The sequence below is a fragment of the Muscardinus avellanarius genome (genome assembly GCF_963383645.1).
Source record: "Muscardinus avellanarius genome assembly, chromosome: 11".
In the NCBI taxonomy this organism is placed as follows: Eukaryota; Metazoa; Chordata; class Mammalia; order Rodentia; family Gliridae; genus Muscardinus; species Muscardinus avellanarius.
This window is the reverse complement of record NC_137797.1, coordinates 104896101-104923990: the sequence shown is the minus strand read 5'-3', so window position 1 is coordinate 104923990 and position 27890 is coordinate 104896101. Positions and strand designations below refer to the sequence as shown.

General features: G+C 42.9%; 1 pseudogene across 1 annotated transcript in view; it reads right to left on the bottom strand.

Moving 5' to 3' along the window:
- Positions 1–26517, bottom strand: part of LOC308269674 (Fanconi anemia group D2 protein-like) — a 117949-nt pseudogene extending 91432 nt beyond the window's left edge. The window contains exons 1-2 of the transcript in view: positions 26470–26517; positions 24969–25042 (exon numbers count right to left, since the gene is read on the bottom strand). The product of the transcript in view is annotated as a Fanconi anemia group D2 protein-like (transcript). The remainder of the gene's footprint in view (positions 1–24968; positions 25043–26469) is intronic.
- Positions 26518–27890: the final 1373 nt, after the last annotated feature.

Below are 27890 nucleotides of genomic sequence, written 5' to 3'. Positions count from 1 at the left end.
CATTCTTACAGCTATAATCTAAAAACCTGACCAAGGATGGAAGGTTTATTTGCTCACAGTTTGTGGAGATTTGGGAGTCTAGTCTATAAGAGGCTGGTGTCTGTGGATCTTAGGGTATAGTGGTGGGAAATGGAGAGAGAGAGAAAGAGCACAGGGCTTTGTTCTCATAATATGGAGGTCAGAGGCAAAGAGAGAGTGAGGGAAGGAGGAGCCATATATAATTCCCAAGATGAAAGCTCCAGGGTCACCTCCAGCCACACCCTACAGCCCAGGCCACCACCCAGAGAAATCCCCTGCTGAGATGCAATGGCTTTCAACACTGCCATCCTATTTCTATGAGGATGGGGGGGGGATTCTGTTTTTAAACCCTTACAAGGCCATGGTAACTCCTCCCTTTCAAAAACACAAATGTCAAAAGTCAAATTCAAAAGCATGTAGAATTGGTAGGTATTGTTGTGACCACCTGAGGACAATATGGTCTTGCATATCATCTGCATTTCTCCTTGTCACCTCCAAAAGTCCCTTTCAGACTTTGACTATAGTTGCCAAGGTAGAGATAGAGGAACCTTTAATTTGCCATGGTAATAACTGCATCCCTACCTTTGCCTTCATGTTGGCTCATGTTTAATTAGTGCTATCTCTGATATTTTATCTTTCTTTTCAACTTGCCCATTTTCCCTCTGCCTGAAGTTTGCGCATTATCCATTATTATAAACTTGGTCCCCCCACCAAATTTTGTTTTGTATTAGGAATTGAACCAAGGGGTGTTCTACCTCTGAGATATACCCTAGCACTTTTAATTATTTTATTTTTTCAGTACTGGAGATGGGACTCAAGAATTCTACCTTGTAACTATACCTGCGACCCTATATTTTGAAACAGGGTCTCACTAAGTTGCAGAGGGCCTCTATAAGTAGCTGAGGCTGGCTGCAAACCTGTGATCCTTCTATCTCAGCCTCCCAAGTACTGGGATTACAAGTGTGTGCCACCACACCCAGCTAATTATTTCATTTTGAAACAAGTCTCCTTAAGTTACTGAGAACCTTGCTAAGTTGCTGAGGCTGGCTTTGAACCTGTGATCCTCCTGTATCAAGTACTGAGATTACAGGCCTGTGCTACCATGGCCTGGCTAATTCTTTCATTGTTACTATTTTTCATTTAAATGACTCTACTATAAATTTCTTTCTCATTCCAAACACATTGCCCTGTTGTTTTTATACATCACCTGCTGGTTCTTTAACCTCCTGAATTCTGGTTTCTTTCTCTTCTATATCCCCAGGAAATTTCCTGAAGTCTATTAATATATTTCTAATTACCAAATCCCATAGGACCGTTTCCAAGTTCTCATACCTGCAACGTCTCTGCGTCATTTTGTATACTAATGCCATATGTACATCTGTAGAGTTGGCCTAATTAGTTTGGACCATTCTGAGCAATCTTTAATTTTCTCTTCCCCCTAATCTTGTCTTCAAGGTGTTCTCTTTATCAGAAATGTTCTTCTGTCATCTCCACCTTGGGCATTTTTCCTGTCCGTTAAGGTATGACTCCCCAAAGCCTTTTCTAGCCGCCCTGTCTTCCCTGTCTGCCTGTTTCCTTCCTTCTTCCCTCCTTCCTTCCTTCCTTCCTTCCTTCCTTCCTTCCTTCCTTCCTCCTTCCTTCCTTCCTTCCTTACTTCTTCCCTCCCTCCCTCCCTTTTTTCCTTCCTTCCTCCCTCCATCCCTCCTTTTTCTTCCTTCCTTCCTCCCTTCCTTTTTTCCTTCCTTCCTTCCTTCCTCCCTCCATCCCTCCTTTTTCTTCCTTCCTTCCTCCCTTCCTTTCTTCCTTCCTTCCTCCCTTCCTTTTTTCCTTCCTTCCTTCCTTCCTTCCTTCCTTCCTTCCTTCCTTCCTTCCTTCTTACCTACCTCCTGAGCCTAGGGGTCTTTTACCTCTGAGCTACACACCCTGCCCTTTTTATTTTGAAGCAGGGTCTGGGAAGTTACCATGGACTGGCCTCAAACCTGACATCCTCCTTTTTCATCCTCCCAGGTAGTAGAATTCCAGGCGTGCACCGCCTTGTCTATCTTTCTTTTCTTTTTTTTCTTTCTGTGGTACTGAGGGTGGAACACAGGGGTTTTTCTACCTCTGGGCTACGCTCCCAGACCTATTTTATCTCACTAAGTTGCTGAGAGCTTCACTAAGTAGCTGAGGCTGGCTTTGAACCTGTGCGATCCTCCTGTCTCTGCCTCCCAAGCTTTGGGATTACAAGCATGCACCACCATGCCCGGCTTCCTTGTCTAGCTTTCTGTCTGACATTCTCTAAAGACCACTACTTATGGTTACTGAACACAGCCTTAGGCTTGTGTTTGAACCCTTTGATTCAGAATTCTTTGTTATCGTATGATCTTGGACAAGGCATTGTATCTGGGCCTCAGTTCTCTTGTCATATAAATCTTAATTTAAATGATGTAACTGGAGCTTGGCATGGTGTTGCACACTTGTAATCCCAGTACTTGGGAGGCAGAGATAGGAAGATCACAGGTTCAAGGCCAGCCTCAGCTGCTTACTAAGGTCCTCTGCAACTTAGTGAGACCCTATTTTAAAATAAAGAATAAAAAATGGATCTGGGTTGTAGCTCAGAGGGAGAATGCCCCTAGGTTCAATCCTCAGTATCACAAAAATAAAATAAAATAAAATAAAAGATATAACTAGTTTATGTAAATTTGTTGTAACAAACTAAAAAAGTTTAATCTATACAAGTAAACTGTTTTGCCGTTCCTCGATTCTACCTCTGTTAAGGATTTCATGTGGGTCCTTAAAGATACTGCTATACTCAAATAATGCATAACCACACATAAATAGGCATATGTATACCCATCCATCCACATTAATGTTTTCCTTCTGAAATAAACCCATGCCATGCAATAATTTTCATGACTTTTTCAATAGTAAAAATATATATATTACTAATATGTCACCTCGTTTTTATAGTTTTATTATTAAAATATTTAAAAAACTGCAGACAACGAAATTTTTGGCATAGAGCTTTGAGTTTAAACACACACATATTTGGGTATATGTGCAAATATATTCATAAATATTATTATATGTGTGAATCAACACACATTAAAAGTAGGAAATACTTATAGGACTCAAGAAGTGTTTTGTGTAACTCCTTCAGGGTAAAACCTTCTCTTTCTCCCAATTTCTGGCCTTTTTAGACTATCATATGAGTAGAATCACGTAGCATGTAACATTTGGAGACAGGATATTTTTACTCAATATGATTGTGTCTACATAGAAAATTTTAAGGACTCTATTGAAAAACTCCTAGAACTAATGTATGAATTTAATAAGACTACAGGATACAAAGTCAACATAAAAAATCAACAGCTTTTAATATACTAGTAATGAGCACTTGGATAATGAAATGGAAACACAATTTTCAATAGTTACATAAGCCACAGATTACTTAGGTATAAATCTAGTATTTTTTGTACTAACTTCTTAAAATTGGGTTGTTTCTTATTTTCGATTACCTTATCCTTTACAAATTACTGTAGTGGATACATAAAAAACAAAATTGTACATACTAGTGGGGTACCATGTGACTTTCTCTCTATATATGCTTAAATCAAGTTACACATATCTCTCTCTTCAAACATCTGTCTTGTTTTAATGGTGAAAACATTTAAAATATTTTCTGGCTTCTTGAGATATACAGTATATACTGTTATCTATTGTCAACCTCCTGTGTAATATAACACCACTGCTACTTATTTCTATTTAACTATAACTTAATACTCATTGGCCAACTTTCCCCTGTGCTCCCTTTCTTCTGCCCTCTTCAGCCTCTAGAAACCTCCATTCCCATTCCACGCCCAACTTCTGTGAGATCAGCTTTTGTGTGTGCGCCTGTGTTAATGGGGATGGAACCCAGGGGCATTCTCCTCCGAGCTACAGTCCCAGCCCTCTTTTATTTTTTAGTTTGAAACAAAGTCTCACTCAGTTGCTGCAGGCCTCAGTAAGTTGCGGAGGCTGACCTAGAAACTACGATCCTCCTGTCTCAGCCTCCCAAGCATTGAGACGATGGGCGATCAACTTTTTAATAGCTTGCATGTCACTGAGTTCATTCAGTACTTGTCTTTATGTGGTTGATTTGTTTTACTTAACATAAGGTCTTAGTCAACTAAGACTATTTTCACTGCTATAATCCAAAAATTGCTGACCATACAATTTAGAGGAAGGAATATTTATTTGCTCACAGTTTCATTGGAGATTTTGGGTTCAATTCATGTGAGGCTGGGGACAATGGGTCTCAGAGCAAGGTGGCAGGAGGTAGAGAGAAGCAGTACAACATCATGGAGGCCAGAAGCCAGAGGGAGCAAGGAATCAGGGACCACATTGAATCCCCAAGGCCATACCTCAGGGACCCGCCTTCTCCAAGCACGCCCTACCTCCCTCGGACACGACCTAGTGAATCCACCATGGTGGATCTATCCACTGATGAGATTAAAACCAAGCCCCACTTCCAACATTGCTACCCTGTTTCTGTGAGGCTTAGGGGGACATTCTTTTTTGCAGTACCGGGATGGAACCCAGGGGCATTGTACCTTCAAGCTACACCCCAGCCCTATTTTTTAGTTTTTTTATTTTTTGAAACAGGGTCTCACTGAGTTGCAAAGGGCCTCTCTAAGTAGTTGAGGCTGTCTGTAAACTGCAATCCTCCTGTTTTTCCCTCCTGAATGCTGGGATTACAAGTATGCGCCACCACACCTGGTGGGACATTTTATTTTATTTTATTTTATATATATATTTTTGGTGGTACTGGGGTTCCTGGAAGCCTTTCTACCTCTGGGCCACACTCCCAGACCTATTTTTTATACTTTTTTATTTGGAAACAGGGTCTCTTGAGCCAGCGCGGCTGGCTTCGAACCTGCGCGATCCTCCTGTCTCCGCCTCCCAAGCGCGGGGATGACAAGCGTGCGCCTCTGCGCCCGGCCTGGTGGGACATTTTAAATCCAGACCATTTCACAAAATTATCTTCAGTTTCTTCCATGTTGTCACAAATTATTGGATTTCATAATTTTTGTGGCTGAAAGTATCCCATAGTGTAAACGTATCATGTTTACCTTATTCATTTGTCAGCTGATGGATGCTTAGGACGATGCTGTATATTGGCAGTTGCCAATAGTGTTGTAATTTACAACTGCAGTGTACAATTCGATGTCTTTTGAGTATGTGTACACTGTTTTGAATTACAGGATCATCCTGTAGATCCTTTGCACGTTGTTGAGATTTTTATTCATTCTTCTCTTGCCAAGTAGTTGGGATTGCATCATTGCATCTTGTTTTAATTTTACGGAGAATGTTGCTTTTTGCTGGTGTGTTTCGTAGGTAGATTAGTTATCTGCTGCCGCATAAGAGATTGTGCCAAACACAGTAACTTAATACAGTGAACATTACCTTCCGGGTCTTGAGGACCTTACTTCTCAGAGTGACCTGGCTGAGGCTCTTCTCTGATGGGACCAGTCTTAGCTTAGGCTGCAGTCACCTGAGTGGGGCTGGGTTCTGAGTGTCAGCGTTTAAGTTCACTCGCAGGGATGCTGACAGATGCCTCAGTTCTTGCCATCTGGGCCGCCCTGCGGGGGTTCCGTGACTTCTCCTACTAGAGCAGCTGGGAGACAGTGAACCCAAGACTGATGTCGCAGTCTATATGACTTCAAAAGGGACTAGTGGTCACTCCTGCCATGTTCTGTTGGTTACACAGAGGGTCTGGTATGGGAGGAAAGGGGGTGAATGCCAGGAGGCTGGGTCCCTGGGGACCGTCTTGGAGTCTTTCTACCACCCTAGGCACTTGGTTCAGGCATGTTTAGGTGGAGAGTTCTTTGGGGCTTCCTGTGGACTCTGTCTCCAATTCAGAACAATTTCCAGAGCCTTCTCAATGCTATTCTAATCTACCCCAAATGTACACCACCCACGCAGGGAGCAGTGCAGATGCCGAGCAGTGTCATATTCCTGGTGTACTTCCTCGTCTTTACAATGTGCTTCAGGGTCATCTCCACATGTGTATAACTCAAGCGCAAGCCTAGAATGTCTTTACAGCTACATGGGAGGTATATAAAATATATAATGTATTGGTGCACTATAGTTTCACATCATAACGTAGATCATATTGACAGTGGCATATATTCACACGGTACTTGGTGCCCACCCCTCGGCCTCCCCATTTCCCTCCCTCCAGATACCAAGTGTCAGGTTGACAACGTTATATTCACATCTATACACATAGTCGCAGGTAGCATTTCCATTAATGAACCTAAACCTTCTTCCTCCCCTCCCCTCTTTCCCTGGCTTCATGGAAGGAGGATTTCCTCTATTGTCTGGAATCCCTCTGGTATCCCAAATACTCTGTAGCTTGAGCATATTAGAGAAAACATATGTCCCTTCTCTTTTTGTGCTTGGTTAATCTCACTTAACATAATGTTCTCTAGGTCTTTCCATCTTTTTATGAATGACATAATTTTGTTCTTCTTTATTGCTGAGTAGAATTCCATTGTGTAGATATCCCCTAATTTTGCAATCCATTCATCTGTTGGTGGACAGCTAGGTTAGTTCCATAGTTTGGTTATTGTGAATTGTGCTTCTGTGAACATGGGAATGCATATATTAGTGTAGTTCTCTGATTTCAACCCCTTTGGAAAGATACCCGGTTAGTGGTATGGCTGGATCGTATGGTGGATCCACTCCCAGTTTTCTAAGGCTTCTCCACACTGATCTCCACAGTGGCTGAATTAGCTTGTACTCTACATGGGGGTTTTTTAAAAGCTGTTTTCTCTCCTCAGTCTTTCCACACTTGTTGCATTCAGAAGTTCTGATCCTTTGTCTAGAAATGCAGGGTGTGTGTGTGTGTGTGTGTGTGTGTGTGTGTGTGTGTGGATTTAGCCACTTCACCATCGAAAGATACGCAAGCGGTTTTCAGCGTGCTCCTCTTTTCAACAAGGCCACAGTGACATTCATTTATATTTCTCTTTGCACACGTTTAGTCTCAGTTTCCTTTTGCCAAATAGGGAAGTGCTGCTGCCTATCTCAGAGGGTTGTTGTGAGACTCAAAAGATGTGATGTGTGTGAATCTGCTTAGGAAGCTGCTAAAGACTGGAGAAAGCGTTTCTCAGCGCTCGCCTGCAGTTGTGATGGACTTATGAGCACGCACGTTTAGCTTCTCTATCAGATTTAAAAGAATTCCCTGAGTGGGTAGGTTTTGTACTGTACGGTGCCGTTATCAATCCTATCACATTTTATCATGGTGCTTTGCTCTCGGGTGACTCCAAATAAATGATATTTGAATAAGAGAATCATACTTGCTTTCATTTGCCTTCATCTTTTAACATCTCCTTCTCCCTCAGATATAGCTCATTCATTATGTTTATCTCCAGTTCCCTTCTCAAACAAGCTATTTTGTTGTTAAAGGGATTTCCGAAAGTCATTGATCTTCAAGTTCTACACGTAGTTTTACGAAGGTTCCTGGTGATACAGCCGGGCTTAGGAACATCTGATCCAAGACACCCTCTCCGTAATAGGGCCTGGCGTTGGCATTCTTTCTACTGAATCACAGACAGGGAGTCATCTGATCTTGCCGCAGTACAGCCAGGATCCTAATAGTTGCAAGTGACAGGAAACTCAACTTAAATTAGCTTAAGCCAAAAATAAGGCTACACGTGGCAGAAAAATCCAGAGGTAGCACTAGCTTGTCCTAACAGCTTACAGGATGTCAGCGAGTAATCCAGGCACTCTGGAGCCCCCTTCCTGAGGACAGTGTGGCCGAGGCTTTTCTAGACCTTAGGTTTTCAAATGACGCATTCCTGTGCATGTGTGTACATGTGTGTCCAGCTCCTACAGAGGTAAGAAATTTCTCCTTCCTAGGAGTTTGCACAAAATGTTCATTGCCTCTGACTCCTAATCAAATCCCCACAGCCAGGGGAATGGATTATGCAGACTGGCTTGAGTCTTAGAAAAGGGGGCTTAAGAAAGGAGGCTGAAAAGGTATCAAGAGTCCAACACTACCAGTGTTCTCTAGAGCAATCTCCTGCATTGCATTCCAATTTCAGACACACACTGGGATCCTTTACCCTCTGCTCAATGTTATTATTATTATTATTATTATTATTTTTGTGGTACTGGGGATGGAACCCAAGGACATTCTACCTCCGAGTCACACCCCTCAGCCCTATTTTTCATTCTTTATTTTGAAACAGGGTCTCACCGACTTGCAAAGGGCCTCACTAAGTAGCTGAGGCTGGCTGAGAATGGTGATCCTCCTGTCTCAGCCTCCAGAACCCTGGGATTACAGGCGTGCTCCACCAGGCCCGGCTTTGCTCAATGTTATTTTCTTTGTTTCAATACCAAGTCTGCTGGCCAGAAGCCCTTTTAATGGTACATGGTATTTAATAAAAATGTTATTCTAAGGGTCAAGTAATTTCCTCTCAGACTCATGTGAATTGTAATTAACCATTCAAAAAAAGAGATGAGAACCTCCTTAACTATCCCTGTTGAAAATTTCATACCATCATGCACTGTTGCATTTAATACCAAGCGAAAACACTGACTTCCTTACCCACAGGCAGGCTTACCATATGTTTGCAGGTGAGTTCTTACTTCTAAACTGAATTTAATTATAATGATTTGCCCAGGCAACAATTATCCCAACTGAATGGGAAGAGGATAATACTATTCATTAAAGTGCAGAATCAATTGGGCAACTGAAAGCAACAGCCTTTGAGGGTGACACCAATATATCTTAGACTTAAGAATGGCCAACAGACAAGAAGATGAAACAAATACGTTCTCTTGCTCCTTGGATTTCTTACCAACATCTTTAAAAATATTTAAAAGCAAGCACATAAACAAGCACCCAAAGATCAACGGCAGCAGGGCCGTGTGGCCCAGGGGGAGGGCAGCCCGTCCCCTTGTCTAAGCTGTCTCCCTGTCTCCAGTGAAGGGCGAGTGAGCCGCTGGTTGGACACGGATGTGAATTAAAAGCATGAGAATTATAAGGCTAGTTTCTGATTTTCCCCTTCATTCTGTTTTTGTTGTTTCTCAGATCTGCTCGGTCTCCTAAGGCGACAGCCCTGTTGACTTTGTTTGGAAGCAGAATGTAGCGTTGGGTCTGACAAGGAGCAGGAGAGCAGGGTAAGTCAGCCTTCCCGGGCGTGTGCTCATTGACCCGCACTGGGAAGTAGCCCTTGCTTCCCATGGAGTGCAGGCTGAATAGCTTCCAGGTTATTGTTCTCTGGTTACTGAGCAACCAGAAAGTTTTGCCAGCCTTCTCTGCCACCCATTAATCTCCTTGCAGCATATCCAGGGATCTAGCCATCTGGTCCCTCTGCTTCCCTCTGGTCCATCCATGTTCTCAGCCCCCCACTCTCCTCCGCCCTCAGAGCCCCATTGCCCACCCCAGGCCTGCCCTCAGCTTCCAGCCCTCTCCCTCTCTGCTTCTCGCTGCTTCTATTCCTATAGAGTGTTCTCTTTCCCCGACCGCCCCTCCTCTCACAATCCTAATTGTGCTTGAACCTTGGCAAAGGGAACAAACGCTGAAAAATGTTAATGATTCAGATGGAAACAGCTGGCTCCTCTGAGCTGGGAATGAATATGGGGGAGTGAATGGTACATTTGAAAGAAGCCAGCGGAAAGAGTTCAAATAGAAAATATTCTACCTTTCCTGGCCTCCTTCTGAATTACTACATCATTTCTTTGATCTCTCTTGTTTACTAAAAGTGTCGCCAAGAGATTTTTGAATAGGGATGTGCTAAAATGTTCCTCTGAAGTGGAAATTTTAGTTGTGTTGCTATTAGTCTTGGTTATGGTTTGGATTTGATATGTCCCCAAAGGCTCATGTGTCGAAGGCTGGGTTCCCAGTAGTGGTGCTGTTGGGAAGTGGTGGAAACTATAGAAGGCGGGGCCTGGTTGGAGTAAGGAGGTCACTGGAAATGTGTCCTTGAAGGATATATAATGTCCCAGGCTCCTTCCACCACAACATGCTGCCTCACCGCTGCTCCACAGCCATGGAAGGCAGCTGGCCATGGACTGGGACCTCTAGAGTTGTGAGACAAAAGAAACCTCTCTTCCTTAAGGTGGCTTTATCAGGTGTTTTGTCATAGTGTTAGGAAAACTGAAAAAGAGTTTCACAAAGGGACTATTTGCAATGGTGTGGGAAGGTGTAGGGGGACTGTGATGGATGGCAATAGGAGCCAAGGGCACCTGTGCCAGCCCAGGCCTGGGGAGGCAAGAGGAGGCAGCAGCTACTGAACTCTGGGAGACAGTCACACGTCCAGCAGGGGCTGCAGCCTGCCCCTTCCTCTCCTGTTCCCTCCTGATAGCCTGCTGGTCTTCCACCCACTGAACCCCATGAGAAGCTGGAGGGAAAGAGAGCCCAGCAATGCTGATCGTAAACTGAGCCTTTCAGGACAGGTTAGAGGAGTGTGGGTCTGAAGGGGTCCACAGGAGAGATGCGGTGTGTCAGGATGCTCTTCATGTGAGGAAGGCAAACTGGAAAGACAGAGAAATAGTAGAGAATACTTATATAAATTCGGGGGTAACATTTTATGAATTAGGAGCCAATCTGAGATAGATACATAGCAGTGAGATTTTGGTTTTGGTCTTTGCTTTTAATGTTAGATCTTCATAATTTGGGGAAGTATTTTTATACCAGTGGGTACTCAAATCTCTAAAATATGTGTCAATATTTAGGTCTATCTAAAAATACTACATTGTGAAGGGGAAAGCTTAAGTATACTCTTAAGTATAAATGTTTTATATGTCAGCACTGCATAATTTTAGTAAGTGAATACAAGTACATCTGTTTTATAAAGAGATGCTATAGAGAGCACCTATTGTTTCTGGGCTTCTTTTGCCTATTTTTTTGAGCATTTCTTGAATTCCCCTGGGGACACTTCCTGTCTCAGCCTAGTGGAATGATGGGTGGGCATATGATTCAATTTGGCCCCAAAGTACACTTGGTTTCCTTGGCCACAGGGATATGCAAAAGGATGAGCACCTGAAACAAATTAGGCCAATCAGGGTGGAGCCTGGAACATTGATTCTTATTTTTCTGACATTTGAAGAGTGTTAGAACGGGAGCTGCTGATGCTCGTTTCTGCCACCAAATGCCTTGGCCACGAAGCATCAGGAGGGAGAGCAGAATGCAGGCTAGAGAGAGAAAAGGCTTAAGTGACAGGGTTGGAGTTCTTGGGTTTGTCTGTGTCAGGAGCCATTTCCAGTTCTGCTGCTAAACAAGTTCCCTGTGTGATTAGATATAGAGTCTCCCCTGAAGAGTTCATTTATTAATATTCAGAGTTGATATAATTAAGTCATGAAGGTTGTGCTCTTATCAGAGGATAAATCCCCTGTAGTAGATTTACTGGGTGGTAACCTAGACAGGTGGAATGTGACTGGAGGAGGTGGGTCCATGGAGGCGTGGCCTTGGGGATTATCTGTGGTCCCTCATTTCTTGCTTCTGGCCTCTCTGATGTGAGAGCAGAGCCCTTGCTCTCTCCCTATCTCTGCTTCCTGAGCTCTGCAGACCTGGCCTCACATGGACTGAACCTCTAAAATCTCCAAACACTCTGAGCAAAGAAACTTTCCTTCCTTTAATTGTGTGATCAGTTGTTTTGGATGACAGCAGTGAGTTGGCTGAGACATTTCTTTCTTAAACTAGTTTGAACTGGACCTTCCTGTCACTTGAAACCAAAAGTTTCTTAAACTTATACAAAATATTTTACCCAAGTTATCCTTATAAGACATTTCCTTAGAGGCAAAATCACTAATTTGCATTATGAGGTTATGATTTTTTTCTTTTCAAAAAAAAGCACCTCCAACAGTTTATTAGAAATATCGCATCCCAGCACTCAGCAGTCTATGTGTAAGCAAGTCATGTTCCACAAAGGCTCTTAGACATCCCTTCTTGTAGAATGGGAATTTCTTCACTTATTCGCCTGCCTCGTGGTTTTATCTGGCTTTTATCTTGCTTTAGTCTGAACTTTTGCAGTGATTAACAGTGAGGCCCCTTCCATAGATACCGGCATGTACAGATGCAACTAGGACTTCACTACTCAGCTTCACACAATGTGAGGTGGATTCATTCCGTACTTCATTGATGTTGCAAGCTCAGATTTTGGTATAGTTTATAGGAATGAAGACTGTTTGTGTTCATACACATATAAATATGTGTAAACCTAAGCCTGGCCATTTTGTGCCTTAAGGGCAGGGGAGGAACGAGAAACAGTATTGTAGAGTCATGGATGTGGCCCTTGGAGCATTCTGCCCCTTGGATGATGGCACAAACAGTGGCCAAGCTGGACCTGTGTGCCTGTGTCTCAGTGTTTGCATCAGGGAAAGGGATGGCAGAGCTGTGTTGTGAAGCTCAGACCTGACTCAGCACAAGAGGGACCCCGAGAAGGAGGTGCTCCTGGTGTGTTGAAAAGGCCACTGCTCTTTCTGTCTCAAGTAGGACCGCTCTGCTCTCATCAGCCAACTGGGCCCTGTTCTCAGTGAAGGAAGCCAAGGTTATTTAATATACAGGGCATGATTCTTCAAGTAAATGACAAAAAGCGGAAGGATAACGAAGTATCATGCAACTGCATTCCCAGTGTTTGAGAGGCTGAAACAAGAGGATCTCAGGTTCAAGGCCACCTTTGGCAACTTAGCAAGGCTCTCAGCAACTTAGTGAGACCCTGTTTCAAATTGAAAAAAAAAATAGGGCTAGGGCATAGGAATGTAGCTCAGAAGTAAAATTCTCCTGAATTTAATTCCCAGTACCCACCCCCTCCCTGAAAAAGTGGAAGAGTGAGTGATCTTTTCTCTTTATCTAGAATAGCACAGTGATTTGGCTGAAGATTCAGAGACTGGGTTCAAATTCTACCTCTGTTTTTACAAATGGCAGATTTTCCGTAAAATGAAAATTATAATAGACAAGGTTGTGATAATTAAATGAGATGATGATCACCTGGCAGTTACCACAGGACCTGGGACATTATGTGTCTGCAGCTAATTTAACTCCACAAGGAGTCTGGACACGCACAACAGAAGACTTTTAAAAAGTAAAACATCTCTCTACGACCCACTCTCCTCATTTCCCCTTTACGCACGCGCAAACCTCACGCAGCTATTCCTTGTCACAGCTGAAAAATGACTGTAGATCACATTGCATTTCAAATAATCCGAGAGCCGTGCGGCAAGCTTGGGATCTGAAATTAACTTTGCATTTATATTGTTCACGCTAGTTGCTCTTCAAGCACAATTAAAATCAGAAAGCTCGCACTAAAAATAGTGCCGGTTCTCATTTTTCTCTCGGAGTTATCTGTCACCCCAGTGTTTCCCAGGCATGTTTATTTACCTGATTCATGACAGCAAATCTTTTCTCTTATTAGCCTGACGACACTAAGCTGGATTCCACAGCAATGCTCAGTTCAGGTAAGATCTTTATTACTGGCGAAGGTGTGGTTTTTCCATGAGAAACTCCGTTGGAAGTGCAGGTTCACAGCAGGCTTGTGGGAATCATCTCGATGTGCCAATAAGAGCCCCAAAGTGGAACCTTCATTTTGGCAATTCTGGGACTTTTCTTCCTCTGAGGAAGACGACGGTTTAGTCTTCAGACCCCCCATTCCCTCCTCAGTGCTGTGTGTGCGTGCGTGTGAACTTGGTGCTAGGTGAAGAGCCTGGATCAGCGGCTCCCTCGTGCCTTGTCTCCCCTCCTACGTCTCCTTCCTGTTTGGCAGGACACTCTGGGGGTAACTTGAGGCTCCGTTTATGATAATTTGACGCCAAGATGCTGGCCAGTCAGGTAGACCAAAATACTGTAACACTGGAGGCATTTTACCCTGGGGTGTTTGCCTCTAACCTGTCAAAAATGTAGAGTAAGAGAGACAATTTGGAATCCTGATGGGTTTCTTAGGCGAGAACCAATGCAGTTAGTTGTGGGATTATTCAGTTCTTTCTTGCTCCCTCTTTTTTTTTTAATTCTTTTTTATTTTTATCTAGATCATATTGAAAATGGCGTACTTTCAGACTGTGCTTGGTGCCCCCTCTCTCCCCACATCCCCTCCCTCTCCCAACAACGAGTGTCCAGGTTGACCATGCTGCATTCACACTTTTACACATATTTGAATGTAGCTCCCCCATTAATCAACCTCAGCCTTCTTTCTCCCCTACCCTTCCATTTCAGCCGTGCTGCGGTTCCCCCTCCATTATCTGGAGTCCCTCTGGTATTCCTAATAGCACCTAGTTTGGGCATATCAGAAAAAGACATATGTCTCTTTTCTTTCTGTGCTTGGCTGATCTCATTTAACCTAATATTCTTCAGCTCTTTCCCTCTCCCTCTTTAATACCTAACACCTCTCTTTCATTAGGAAGGAAGGAAGGAGAAAGGAAAGAGGGAGAGAGGGAGAGAGGAAGGAAGAAAGGCAGGCAGGCAGGCAGGCAGGCGAGGAAGCAGCACATCCACCCAATCCTGAGAAGCAGCGATAGGTGGCCTGAGGACACAGCTCTGTAATCTGCGAGCTTCGCGTGTTGGCTGTGATGCCAAAGCTGCCAGAGGAGAGAGGTAGCAACTGAAAGTAGTTAGGAGACAGTGCGTGTGGGGACAGAGGGGCCACGAGGAGAAAGGAGAGAAGAGAGAGAAGTGAGCAAGCCACCGGTACTCCATGAAGATGTAGGACGAGGATGCACCAATAAAAATTAAAAAAAAAATAGTCTTAAACAATGAAAAAACAAAACAAAACGAAAGAAAGTGAGCAAACCGGAGCAAGGATGGATGCAAAAGAGGAAAAAGCAACAGCCGCAACGAAAATGGCGGCACTGGCTAAACCAAACCAAGCAATATTTTTTTCTTCTCTTAAAATTTATTTTGATTTTTTGATGTGCTGTAGGCACCCATAATGATGAGGTACTGGAGGTCGAGGCGTCCGTGTACGGACAGCACCAGAAATCAACATATATTTATAAAGTGGCTCTGAGGTCTAGTAATGGGATGCCCTCAAGGGATTTTCATAACTGGACTTAAGACACACGAGCAATTTCTATTAGAAACGTGCCACAGAGAGAGCATCTCTGAGTGCCAAGTGAGCGGTAGAGGAAGAGGAGAGCCCACATACTAGCGTGGTCTAGGAAGAGTCCGCAGAGGAGAGGGGACTGAAGCTGGGCTTTGAATGAGTCTGATAGCATTTGGGAGCCTGGAGAAGGTGAAGGGCAAGTGCGTGAGGCACCCAGGAGGGATGAGGCCACGCAGAGGCAGGTGTGCATGGGGAGGAGACTGACTCGAGAGAAGGCCAGAGTTTCAGGGTGGTGGCTGACGGCAGGGGCGTTGACGTCAGCCTGACACCTACCACCGTGACCTTGGGAAAGCCATTAATCACATCTTAGCTTCATTTTTCTCACTTGTAAAATTATGATAGCTAGGCGTGTTGGTGCAGGCCTCTAATCCCAGTACTTGGGAAGGTGATACAGGATAATTGGAAGTTCAAAGACAGCCTCAACAACCTAGCGAGACCCTGTTTCAAAAGAACAACAAAATATATAAAAAGGGTTGGGGGTGTACCTAAAAGGTAGAATGTTGCTGTAACACACACACACACACACACACACACACACACACACACACACACTCATGATAATAGTTCTTGGTGTAAAAGGATGTCAATTGTCATGAAGAATAAGTGGGACTGCCTGGCATGTAGAAAGCTCTCAATAAATGGCGGCGATTATTAGTAATTCTGATAGCGTTAGTTGAATTGTGGAATGTAGCCTCTTTTTGTGGAAAGTGAGGTGCTAGTGAAGGTGTGTGTGTGTGTGTGTGTGTGTGTGCGCGCGCGCGCGTGCACAGAGGTGTAACAAAACCAAAGCCGACTTTTTGGAAGATGGACAATGCAGTGGCATGTAGAACTTGTTGAAAGATAAAAGGCTTGATGACGGAGACTGCTAAGTTCCCATGAGGAAGCGATTTGGATCATTCATCTGTGGAGCAGAGAGCTTGGTCATGAGGGAGGCTTGGGGGAGATGGAAAGAAAAACACAAATTTTCATGATGGGATGTAGGGAATAATGAAAGAGTGGTTAATTTCCCAAACCAGAGTGTAGGGTTCTTAAACTGTATTTTAGTTCTCTCTGTCCTCAGTTGCTTCACACATTGCCCACTATTCTGCATCCATCAGTGTTTTTGAATGAGTAAATGAATGAATGAATGAAGGAAGGAAGGAAGGAAGGGAGGAAGGAAATGTGATTCACAGGTCATGAGCATTGTAGGTTGTTAGAGAATGCCAGTTGCCACTAGCTACATTGTCCTTTCTAGGACTATTTTTGGTATCTGGATACCCTTTACCCCTTATACTTAAGCGTGGGAATTTACCTCCTAGATACACAGAGCTCTAATGTCAGTAGTAATTACTCTGTTGTGAGGAAGTGGATTTCACTTTAATTAGTGTGGCTAGGGATAGGGATTTGTTGGATTATATATATATTTTTTAACATGAATAGTGATGCTACTTATAAAATATGTTCTCATTGAGGTTACTAAAATCATAAAGCCATGTTCTTACTCAATTTTAAGAAATTTCTTTAAACTTCCAAGATTTTTAAAGTAAGACTAAGAGATGTTGTGTGTGTGTGTGTGTGTGTGTGTGTGTGTGTGTGTGTGTACAATTGTATGGTTTTGCTTCTCCTCGCTGTCTTTCCACTTTACAAGAAACTGGAGTAAATTGATAGACAAAGCGAGGACCAGTCTCCAAAAACAGGTAGACGTATGTTTTCTCTTATTTGTGGGGACTAAAGAGCTATTCAAAAACAGTATCAGTTAGACCAGCAGAGGTTCCAAAGGAGTAACTGAGAAGGTTAGGAAAAGGAGAAGAGAGGAAGCCATGAAGAACCTAACAGTTGATGAGGGGATGGGAGGGGAGAAGAGGGAAACTCTCTAAAGCACATGATGTACGTAAAAAAAAAAAACATATCGATGTCAATCACTAAGCCAAGCGTGGAGGGAGGGATGGGAAGAAAATAGGATAGGGAGGGGGTAGGATTTAATGGGGTGATGTGTACATGTATATCTTCACCAGCTTTTTATCCCATTAAGATGTATGAAGTCAATGCACCAATAAAAAATGAAAAAAAATTTTAAAAAGGAATGTAACAGTTGAAATAATGCTATGAATGTGTACAAAATTATCGATCCCAATCCCAAAGACACCATTGGGAGCGTGGTGGGAGGGACCCAGCAGGGAAGGCATCAAGAGCCCTGTGCATGTATTTTTCTGACACTCTGTACCCTAATATGATGTAAAATTATAATTCCAGTGCACCAGATTTAAAGTATGAAACAAGAAGAATTCGGAGTAAATTGTTTCTTTAGACCAATCGCTTGTGTATAATTCAACATTTTGGTTTCTGTAAATGGAGGAAGAAGTTCTACTCGGATCACAACCAAGAGGTTTGCTCTCTTTTAAAGATAAAGATTCACTATCAATTTGTAGGTCACAGTCTGTAGCTGTTCATTGAGACGCCGGCTTCCTTAAGATGTGAATCAATTCAAAGACCTTTCCACACGTATTTTTTTCATTACTAGAGACTAGACCCAGGGGCCTCGTGCATGCTAGGTAAGTGCTCTCTCACTGAGCGACACCCTTAGCCTTTTTAATGTTTCATTTTTAAAGTTTGAGACAGCCTCATCAAGGTGTCCGGGCTGCCTCAAATTTGTCATCCTCCTGCCTCAGCCTCCCAAGAAGTTGGGATTACAGAGGTGTGTGCCACCATAGCTGGCTTGATTGTACTTTTTTTTTTTTTTTTTGCAGGTTTGGGACTGGAACCCAGAGGCCAGGGGCAAATGACCTCTAAACGACACCCCCTGCCCTAATTTTTACTCTTTTTTTGTGTGTGTGGTACTCAAGGTGGAACCCAGAGGCTTTTCTTCCTCTGGGCTATACTCCCAGACCTATTTTTATACTTTATTTGGAAACAGGGTCTCACTAAGTTGCTGAGAGCCTCACTTAGTAGCTGAGGCTGGCTTTGAACCTGTGTGATCTTCCTGTCTCAGCCTCCCAAGCGCTGGGATTACAAGTGTGCACCACCACGCCCGCCTAGCTAATTTTTACTCTTTATTTTGAAACTGGGTCTCACTGAGTTGCAGAGGGCCTCACTAAGTAGCTGAGGCTGTCCACGAACCGTGATGGTCCGGGCTCAGCTTCCCGAATGCTGGGATTATAAGCGTGCACCACCATGTCTGCTTGATTGTACTTTTTTAAAGAACCAAAAGAAACCATGCACACTAACACCTGGGATATAATGGGAGACTTAATTTCATTCTGTTTCATCTTTAGAGAAAATCACCACAACATTGTGAAATTCTGGAACTCTCATTTGCTGTACATTTACTAAAATCACTTTTCATTTTCAATGACAAAACCAAGTCAATTCCCAGATTCCTGAATGAAATAGGTAGAATTGAGCTGCCTGGCTCCCCCGGGGAATGAGATGCCCTCGGGAGCTGCTCCCAGAGCAGACTCCTTCCCATCTACAGACATAACAGAAACTGACTTGGTTACCTGCAGTCTTTTTTTCTGGGACTCAAGTTGTGATAATTATGTAAGATTCCAGCTCCTTTAACTCTTATGTAAAATGAGAATGTTATAGTCATTTGTAAAACAGTATAGCTTTTTTTTTTTTTAATGTTGTAGGAGACAAGGTTATATAATGGCCATACCTGCCCCGGTAGGTAGTAGGGAAAGACCTCTCACACGTCTACCGCCAAGCACCCAGTGTGCTGAGAAGTCCATTGCAGGTATCATAGATACGGGTGCTGTCCCTGTGATTAAGCTCAGAGTGACTGGGATAGGAAAAGCTTCATCAGGAAACTTTTTTTTTTTCCCCTCAATACTGGGGATGGAACCCAGGGGCATTTTACCTCCAAGTGACACCCCCGGCCCTATTTTTTAATTTTTAATTTTGAAACAGGGTCTCACTGACATGCAAAGGGCTTCATTAAGTAACCGAGGCTGTCCATGAACTGCAATCTTCCTGTCTTAGCCTCCCAAATGCTTGAATTACAAGTGTGCGCTACCATGCCTGGCTAGGAAACCATTATTGACAGAGCCTTGCTTGTGTCTGATGTTAGCCCTGAACTGGGCAGTAGAGGAAAACAATGAAAAAGCTTGAGATGTGAGCTTCCCTGACCAGAGAAATGAGGTCACCTTCTGGCCCCGCGCAGCAGAAGAGCAGAGGCTACTGTCTCCTGAGAATCTTTAAGGGCCAGCCCTGGGCTCAACTAGACCAAGGAGGGAATGGGGGCTCCACTGATCAAGACTTTTTTTTTTCTCAACAGCCAGGAATGAGAACAACTTGAGGTAATTTACGTGGGAAAGGGGATTTGTTGGGAGAATATTAGAATACATCACAGAGTTCAACAAAGAATTGAGCACTTTAGGAGTTAGCATTCTCTGGGGCTATCAAAGCAGTGACAGCTTTCCTACTAGGGCACTCGTGCTAAACAGACTGAGTTCTCAAGTATTTCAGTCTCTGAGTCTCCATTCAATATATGTATAATAAATATAATATACAATATATGATATATTTACATATAAACTAAATCTATAATTATTTTATTTCTCTATATATTTATATGTAAAAATTTATATTCTGAGTCCCCACTCAATATATATCACATATAATATATAGTATATTATATATTATCATACTATAGTATGTATCTATTATATACAGTCAATTATATATAATAGATTATATAACATAATATGCATAATATAGATAATATATAATATATTTTATTTATATTAATTTTATTTTTCTATGTATTTATATATAAATATTATTATTTATATTTTGTGGTTCTGAGGATTGAACTCAGGAATGTTCTACCTTGAAGCTACCTTTCCAGCCCATTTTTAATTTTTTAAATTTTAACTTTTTAAAAATTTTTATTGGTGAATTGTAGTCATACGTCTTAATGGGATACAAGATGGTGGAGGCATATATGCACACATCACCCAATTAGCCCTTACCCACTTCCCACCCCATTCCCTCCCCCCTCCTTCTTATGTTTGGCTTAGTGATTGATTTTGATATGTTTATTAAAGTATATCATGTGCATAGAAAATTTCTCTTCCCCCACCCCCTCAGTTAGATCACCTTATTTGCTCATCAATAGAATCTCCTTCTTTGTCTAGAGTTCCTCCTATGACCCATTTTCTCCTTAGCTTTCGCATATTAGGGAGAGCATCCAATATTTTATTTTTTGTGACTGACTAATCTCACTTAGCATAATGTTGCTAGTATTTTGTTTAGCAGTTTTGCATCCAAGTTCATCAAAGATATAGGCCTGTAGTTTTCTTTCCTTGAGCTGTCTATATTTGGTTTTGGTATTAATATGATGTTGACTTCATAGAATGTATTTGGGAGAGTCCCATTTTTTCTATTTCATGAATTAGATTGAAGAATATTGGGAGTAGCTTTTCTATAAAGATTTTATAAAATTCACTTAGGAAACCATCTGGTCCTGGGCTTTTCTTTGATGTTAGACTCTTTATTGCTGTTTCAATCTCTTTCATTGCTATTGGTTAATTTTTCTATATCTTTTTGACTCAGTTTAGGCAGGTTGTATTTATCTAGAAAGTTGTCAATTTCTTTTAGATTTTCCATTTTGTTGGAGTATAGTTTTTCAAAGTAATTTTTGATAATCCTCTAGATTTCTACACTGTTGGTGGTAATATCTCCTTTTTCAGCTCGTATTTTCATAATTTGGGTTGATTCTCTCTCTTTTGGTTAAGCTGGCTAGTGGTTTATCTATCTTGTTAATTTTTTTTTTCAAGAAACCAGTTTTTGGTTTGGTTGATTTTCTATATATTTTTTTGCTCTCTACTTTGTTAATTTCTGCTCTGATTTCAATAATTTCCTGTCTTCTACTGGCTTTGGGGTTAGATTGTTCCTGGTTTTCAAGGGCTTTGAGGTATGTCATTAGGTCACTTATTTGGTGATTTTCTGTTCTTCTTATGTGAGCACTCAGTGCTATGAATTTTCTTCTTAATACTGCCTTCAAAGTGTCCCAGAGGTTTTGATATGTTGTATATCTATTTTTTTTCATTTCTAGAAATTTCTTGGTTTATCCCATTGCTTCTTCTATGACCCATTCTTCAGCAGTGTGGTGTGCAGTCTCTACATGTTTATGTGGTTACTCTGGGTCTTCTTATAGTTGATTTCTCATTTCATTCCATTATGGTCTGAAAAGACACAGGGAAGTATGTAATATTTTTTGAATTTGCTAGTGCTCACTTCGTGGCCCAGGATGTGATCTATTTTGGAGAAGGTTCTGTGAGCAGCTGAGAAAAATGTGAACTCTGCTGTAGTTGAGTGGATTCTTTTATATATTCTGTATATTATCATATTATTAATATATTATAGCATATAAAAAATATATTGTGTATATAATATAGCATATATTATATAATAGATTATATAACATATGCTGTGTATAATATATACAATATATAATATATTTATATATAAATATTCATATTTATATTTTTTGGTACTGAGGATGGAACTCAGGAATGTTCTATCTCCAGACTACACCTACAGCTCATTTTTAAATAGTTCTCCTAGCTGCGTGTGGTGGCACATGTATGTAATCCCAGTACTTGGGAGGCTGAGACAGAAGGATTGAAGGTTGGCGAACTTAGTGAGATCCTTTGCGACTTACTGAGAACTTGTTTAAAAATAAAAGATAAAATAATGCTGGAGGTATAGTTCAGAGCTAGAATGCTCCTGGGTTCAATCTCCAACACACACACACACACACACACACACACACACACACACACTCTCATTCTCTCTCTCTCTCTCTTCTTTCAAAACAGGGTCTCTCTAGGTTTCTGAGAGTCTTACTATTTTGGATCCTTCTGTCTCAGCATCCAAGTACTGGGGTTACAGGCATGTACCACCATTCCCAGCAAGAATTAACTGTATAGCTTGGGAACAACCCTCTTCCACCTCTTTCTTCTCTTCCTTCATACTGGAGGTCAAACCCAGAGGCATTCTACCTCTGATCTACATCCCAGCCCTACTTTTTTTATTTTGGAACAGCATCTCACTAAATTTCTGATGATCTTACTAAGTTGCTAAGGCTGGCCTTGAACCTGTGATCCTCCTGCCTTAGACTCCCAAGTACTGGGATTGTAAATATACATCACAATGCCCTGCTCAATTTTTTGTAGTCACTACAGAAAGACTTTGATTATCCGACTAGTATTCTGTCTGTCTGTCTATTCTTGGACTAATTAGCTATGGGCACTAGGACAGAGTCAAGTAAGCAACACAAAGATGGCCATCGAAGATCCTCCCTGTGGAAAGATGTAGTAGTCCTGTGAGAAGTTAACAACTTTATGTGATGTGTCCCTGTGGCTCTGCAATAGCTGAGACAAAATTCCTCCAGAGTGAAGAAGAACTCCTCATCCTCTGAGGAATTAGAAATAGCTTCAGCTCTGGCCTCCGAGGCCAGCATCGGAGCCTGCCTTGAGGCTAGGCCAGTGCTGGGGCCACTGAGGCCGGGATCGGAGCCTGCTGAGGGGTTAGGCCGGTGCCGGGGCCAATGGCTGGCATCTGGGCCATGAGGCAAGGCCGCTACTGGGGCCTCCGAGGCCGGGATTGGAGCCTGCCGAGAGGTTAGGCCGGTGTCGGGGCCAGCAAGACCAGAATCGGGGCCTCCCATGAGGCAAGGCCGCTGCTTGAGCCAGCGAGGTCTGGATCAGTCCACCGGGTAGCCAGGCCACTACTGGGGCCGTCAAGAGTGGGATCGGTACTTGCAACACGGCATGCACAGAGAAATATCGCAGAAAATATAAATCAGATACTTCCCCTAATCAGCAATAACTAGGAGGAAAGGGGCAACAGGAAGAGGTTGAGTTATAGAAAGGGCCCTATAGTGAAGCAATTAAGGTGACCAATCAGAGGGTATGGAATAGGGGAGGATGGAGCCTCTTTAAAAGACAGGAGGTACATAAACAAATGTATCAAAATTAATCACCAAACAAGCATGGGATGGAGGGAGGGGGAGGGAATGGGATGGGGACTGGATGAGGGCTAATTGGATGATGTGTGCTTGTATATCCTCTCAAGTCTTGTATTCCAATGTGATATATGATTACAATGCACCAATAAAAAAAAAAGAAATAGCTTCAGCTCTTTGGGCCATATCTATTATGTCCATGAACCCCTCCCTACTACTGGTATTGCTGCATAATGCCTGGCCCCAGAATGTCTTAAGACAGCGAGAGTTATCGCTCACCATGCTGGGGTCAACATGTTTGGGATGAGCTTATCTGGGCTGTTCTGTGACGACATCAGGAGGGTCTCGCTGGTGATTTAACTGAGGCTGAATAGTCCAGTGTGGCATCTGGCACTGGTTGCTGGTGGGATCCCACAGGCCCTGGCTCCTCAACCAGGAGAGCCTGGCTTCCTCATGTGGCATCTAGGTGTTCCAAGAGGCATCTGAGGCCTCGTCCTGGAAGCTCCATGGTCACAAATGCTACATTCCACAGTTTGGAGCAAGTTGCAAGGTCAACCCAGCCGCGGGTGGGGGAAATATGTCCCTCATCTCTACTTAGGAGGAAGAGCAAAGTCACAAGCAGAGGGAAGAGAGGGATTTTCGCAGTCATCTTGGCAAATAATCTATCATTCCTGGGACTTTCTTGTATTAAACAGCAACAAACAGACACCCAAGTGAACAGCAGCACTTTCAAGCATTTATGGCAAACATTCAGCTCAGATAAAGTTGAATGGCATAGCATTATAAACTCCCAGTGAGAAGTTAGTAGCCAAAAAAAGAGTCTTAAAATTTTTATAGTTCACAGGAACATTGTGAATAAAGCATCAGAAAGCATGCTGGATTGAGATATGGGGGATTTTATTATAAACCCAGTCTTAAGTTTCTCAATAAATTGTCCCAAACTCTTAACCTCCAAGATTCCCTGGGGATCAAATAAGGGGATGCACAAGTCACATGACTATTAGGAGACAGAGCTCTGTAAACTACAGAAATACTATACAAATAAAAAGTTATTGAAAATAACGCATATCTCCAAACCTTGTTTTTCTTCTCTCCTCTGGTTATGTGGGTTTAAAACAAGGAGTAATCTCAGGCTTATGTAGCTACAAAAATATGTTTTTATAAAAATTTTCTCTCATCTAAATGTGTTTTGGTTATTCACTTATTTTTCTAAGTGTGCAAAAATGTGTGAAATTAAAATACCCATGAGAAAGCCAGGTGGGGTGGCGCACACTTGTAATCTCAGCCTTTGGGAGGCTGAGACAGGAGGATCGTGGTTCACGGGCAGCCTCAGCTACTTAGGCCCTTTGCAACTCAGTGAGACCCTGTTTCAAAATCAAGAATAAAATATAGGGCTGGGGTGTAGTTCAGAGGTAGAATGCCCCTGGGTTCAACCCCCAGTACTGCAAAAAAAAAAAAAAAAAAAAAAAAAACATGAAGAGAGTAATTAGTTATATCTAATTCATTGGGAGGAAGAAGTGTGTGGAAAAGAAAACCAACTTAATAGCATAATAGAGACCGTGTCTTTTAGACTGTGTAAGAATAATTAGGCAAGATTTCTCTGTGTGGACAGTTTCAAGAGGAAATAATTTGAAGTGGCAGAGTGTGTGCCAAGCTAGGTATGAGAGCTGAATACATAGTTACTTTTGAAAAAGTGAGGAAAAAAAAAAAACTGCTCCAAAATGGAATCACTAACTTCATTAGGGAATGAGTCATGACAAATTTAAAACCACCAAATTTTGGTATTTCCAGAGAGAAGGTAAAGTTGCAAAAGGTGTGAGGACCCAGGATGGCCTCCTGCAATCGTTTAGTCCCCAGAGTTCCCTAAGCTCTGCTGGTCCCTGTGGGGGATGTCTGTGACATCCTTGCCGTGGTGTCTTGTCCTATGGATTGGCACTCACTTCCAGGCGTCCTTGCCAGCCAGCATCCTGCTGTCCGGCCCACCATGGACAGCTGCTTGCATTTTCCCATGTCTCTGAATGTGCAGAAGTGAGAGGAGGGTATCACTCTTTCCAGCAGTCTTCAGAAGTAGGAATTCCTGTGGGGACAGCAGTGCTCCAGCCTCTCTGTGCTCTGGGGCCAGGCTAGCAAACTTGGTTCTGAGGGTCAAACCCAGCCCAACTGTTCTTGTAAATAAAGTTTTAGTGGAACTCAATCATATCCGTGTGTTTACATAATGTCTGTTTCTTTCCCTTCCTTCCTTCCTTCCTTCCTTCCTTCCTTCCTTCCTTCCTTCCTTCCTTCCTTCCTTCCTTCCTTCCTTTGCAGTACTGGGGATGGAACCCAGGGGCATTCTACCTCCAACTTACACTCCAGCCCTATTTTTTATATTTTAATTGGAAATAAGGTCTTACTGAGTTGCAGAAGGCCTCTCTACATAGCTGAGGCTATCTGCGAACTGTGACCCTCCTGTCTCAGCCTCCCAAGTACTAAGATTACAAGCATAGGCCACCGTGCCCGGCTTTATACAATGTCTTAGAGCTACTTTTGTTGAAAAGTTGCAACAAAGACTGCATGGCCTTCTGAGTGGAAAGTAGTTGATGCTGGCCTTTTATAGAAAGTGTTTTCAGCTTCTGCTCCAGAGGAATGCTTCTGAGGCACAATGCTTCTTCTGAGGGCTTCCAGCAAGACAGAGACCCAGACATCCACAGCGGTTAACCAGCACTTTCATACACACAGCACTGGTGTTGACGTGTTCCTGACTTGTTTTCTGTTCCCTAACTTTTTTTCTTAGGACCACTTTCCAGAAAAACTACCTGCAACCTCTTATCATATCTACTTTGGAAGAAAAAAATAACATAGAACGTAGTTCCCCTCGGTGGTTCTTTATTGTATCATACTTATGATATCTTTATTATTAGCTTGGTGATTAATTTATTTTTATTTTTATTTTTTGGTGGTACTGGGGTTCCTGGAAGCCCTTCTACCTCCGGGCTACACTCCCAGACCTATTTTATACTTTTTTATTTTTGGAAACAGGGTCTCTTAAGCCAGAGAGGCTGACTTCGAACCTGCGCAATCCTCCTGTCTCCGCCTCCCAAGCGCCGGGATTACAAGCATGTGCCACCACGCCCCGCTCTAGCTTGGTGATTTATCACATATACCATGCATAAAACTGAAACATACAATGTATGACCCATTATTGAAAGAGGTGTTTTATGAAATTGTATTTTCTCCTTTGTTTTATTCTCTTAGATTTTATGCTAAAAAATAGCCTGGTCAGTACTGGGGATGGAAGCCAGGGGCATTCTACCTCTGAGCTACATCTCAGCCCTATTTTTTTATTCTTTATTTTGAAACAGGGTCTCACTGAGTTGCAAAGGGCCTCACTAAGAATTAGCTGAAGCTGGCCACAAACCGCCATCCTCCTGTCTCAGCCTCCTATATTCTGGGATTACAAACGTGAGCCACCGCTCCCAGCCCATTCTCATTTTCTATGTCTATTGCCATTGTCCTAATTTTGAGATGTCTCAACCTACCTTTGCATTATTGAAATAATCCATGTATTGATCTCCCTGCCCTTTTCCCATTTGGTTCTTTTCTTCATAAAGCCACAGCGGTCAACTTCTAAAATGTTCAGTCAGGGTCGGGATCAAGGAAACAGAAAGCACATGAAGTATTTTAGGCAGGGTTGAATTTTATGCTGCTAACTGTGCTCATAAAACATCACAAAGGCTGGAGGACCGTATGTCAGGAAAGGCTGCCAATGGCTCTGAAGCTTGCCAGTAGCTTTAAAATGTGAGAGTAACCCATGGGAATGCAGGAAGAGGCTGTCATTGCCCAGGCGAAGGACTTCAGAAGACCCCTGCTGACATTCATAGTTGCCGGGAGCACCGATGTGGGTGTTTCACACACAGCAGAATGAGAACACCTGATGTCTGCTGAAGCCCATGCACCTACCTGCCACGGCTGGAGAAACAAGAGTGGCTTCTCACTTCCCTCTGCCTTCTGAACTCGGCACGATTTCGAACTGGCAGACTATAAACGGGATGCGGATGACATAGGATGAGGAATGCACCCCCAGATATCTAACCTGTGCAGGATGGGAGAGAGTGAAGATGCCTCTGAGGACCACAGGTAATCTGGCACACTTGCAAGAGAAAAATCCAACAATCCCAAGCCATCTCCTTCGTCAGCTAGTTCTCTTTCGCCTGTCTCGTCTCCTTTCTTCTTTGGTACCAACCTTATTATCGACTTACATGCAGGGACATGAAGCACTTTATAGTTTCATACCTCCATGCTTAGCTTATGCGGTTCCCCCCACTCCTCCAGTGGCCTCCTTGAAAATAACTTCTATTCTGAGATGCCAGTGCAAATATTTTCTCTTCTGTGATGTTTCCTTGATCATCCCCAGTAGCGTGGACCTCTCTCGTGCTATGATTGTACCTTGCGCTCACTTCTTTACTTAATAGATACAGTATTCACTCATGTGCCTGCCTCCTCCACCAACATGAGCTCCTTACCGACTCCTCCATACCATTACCCCCTGGCACCTTGCCTCGTGCGTGGCTTGCTCTAGGTGCCCAGCTCACATGGAGCCGATGAGTGGATGAAAGCCCCCATCAGGCACTGGCCCTCTATTACAGTTTGAATCTGGAATGTGTCCCCAAGTCTCATAGGCTGAAGGCTTGATCTCCAATACAGCAATGTTCCGAGGTGGAGCTCTGGGGAAGTGATCGGATTGTGAGAGCTCTAGCCTTATCGGTGAATTACTCCATTGAGGGCTTCATGGCTGAAAGGACCACTGGGAGATGGTAGATGTCCTCTTTCTCTGCTTCCCGACGTCCAGTGGTGAACGGCTTTGCTTTACCAGGTGCTCTGTG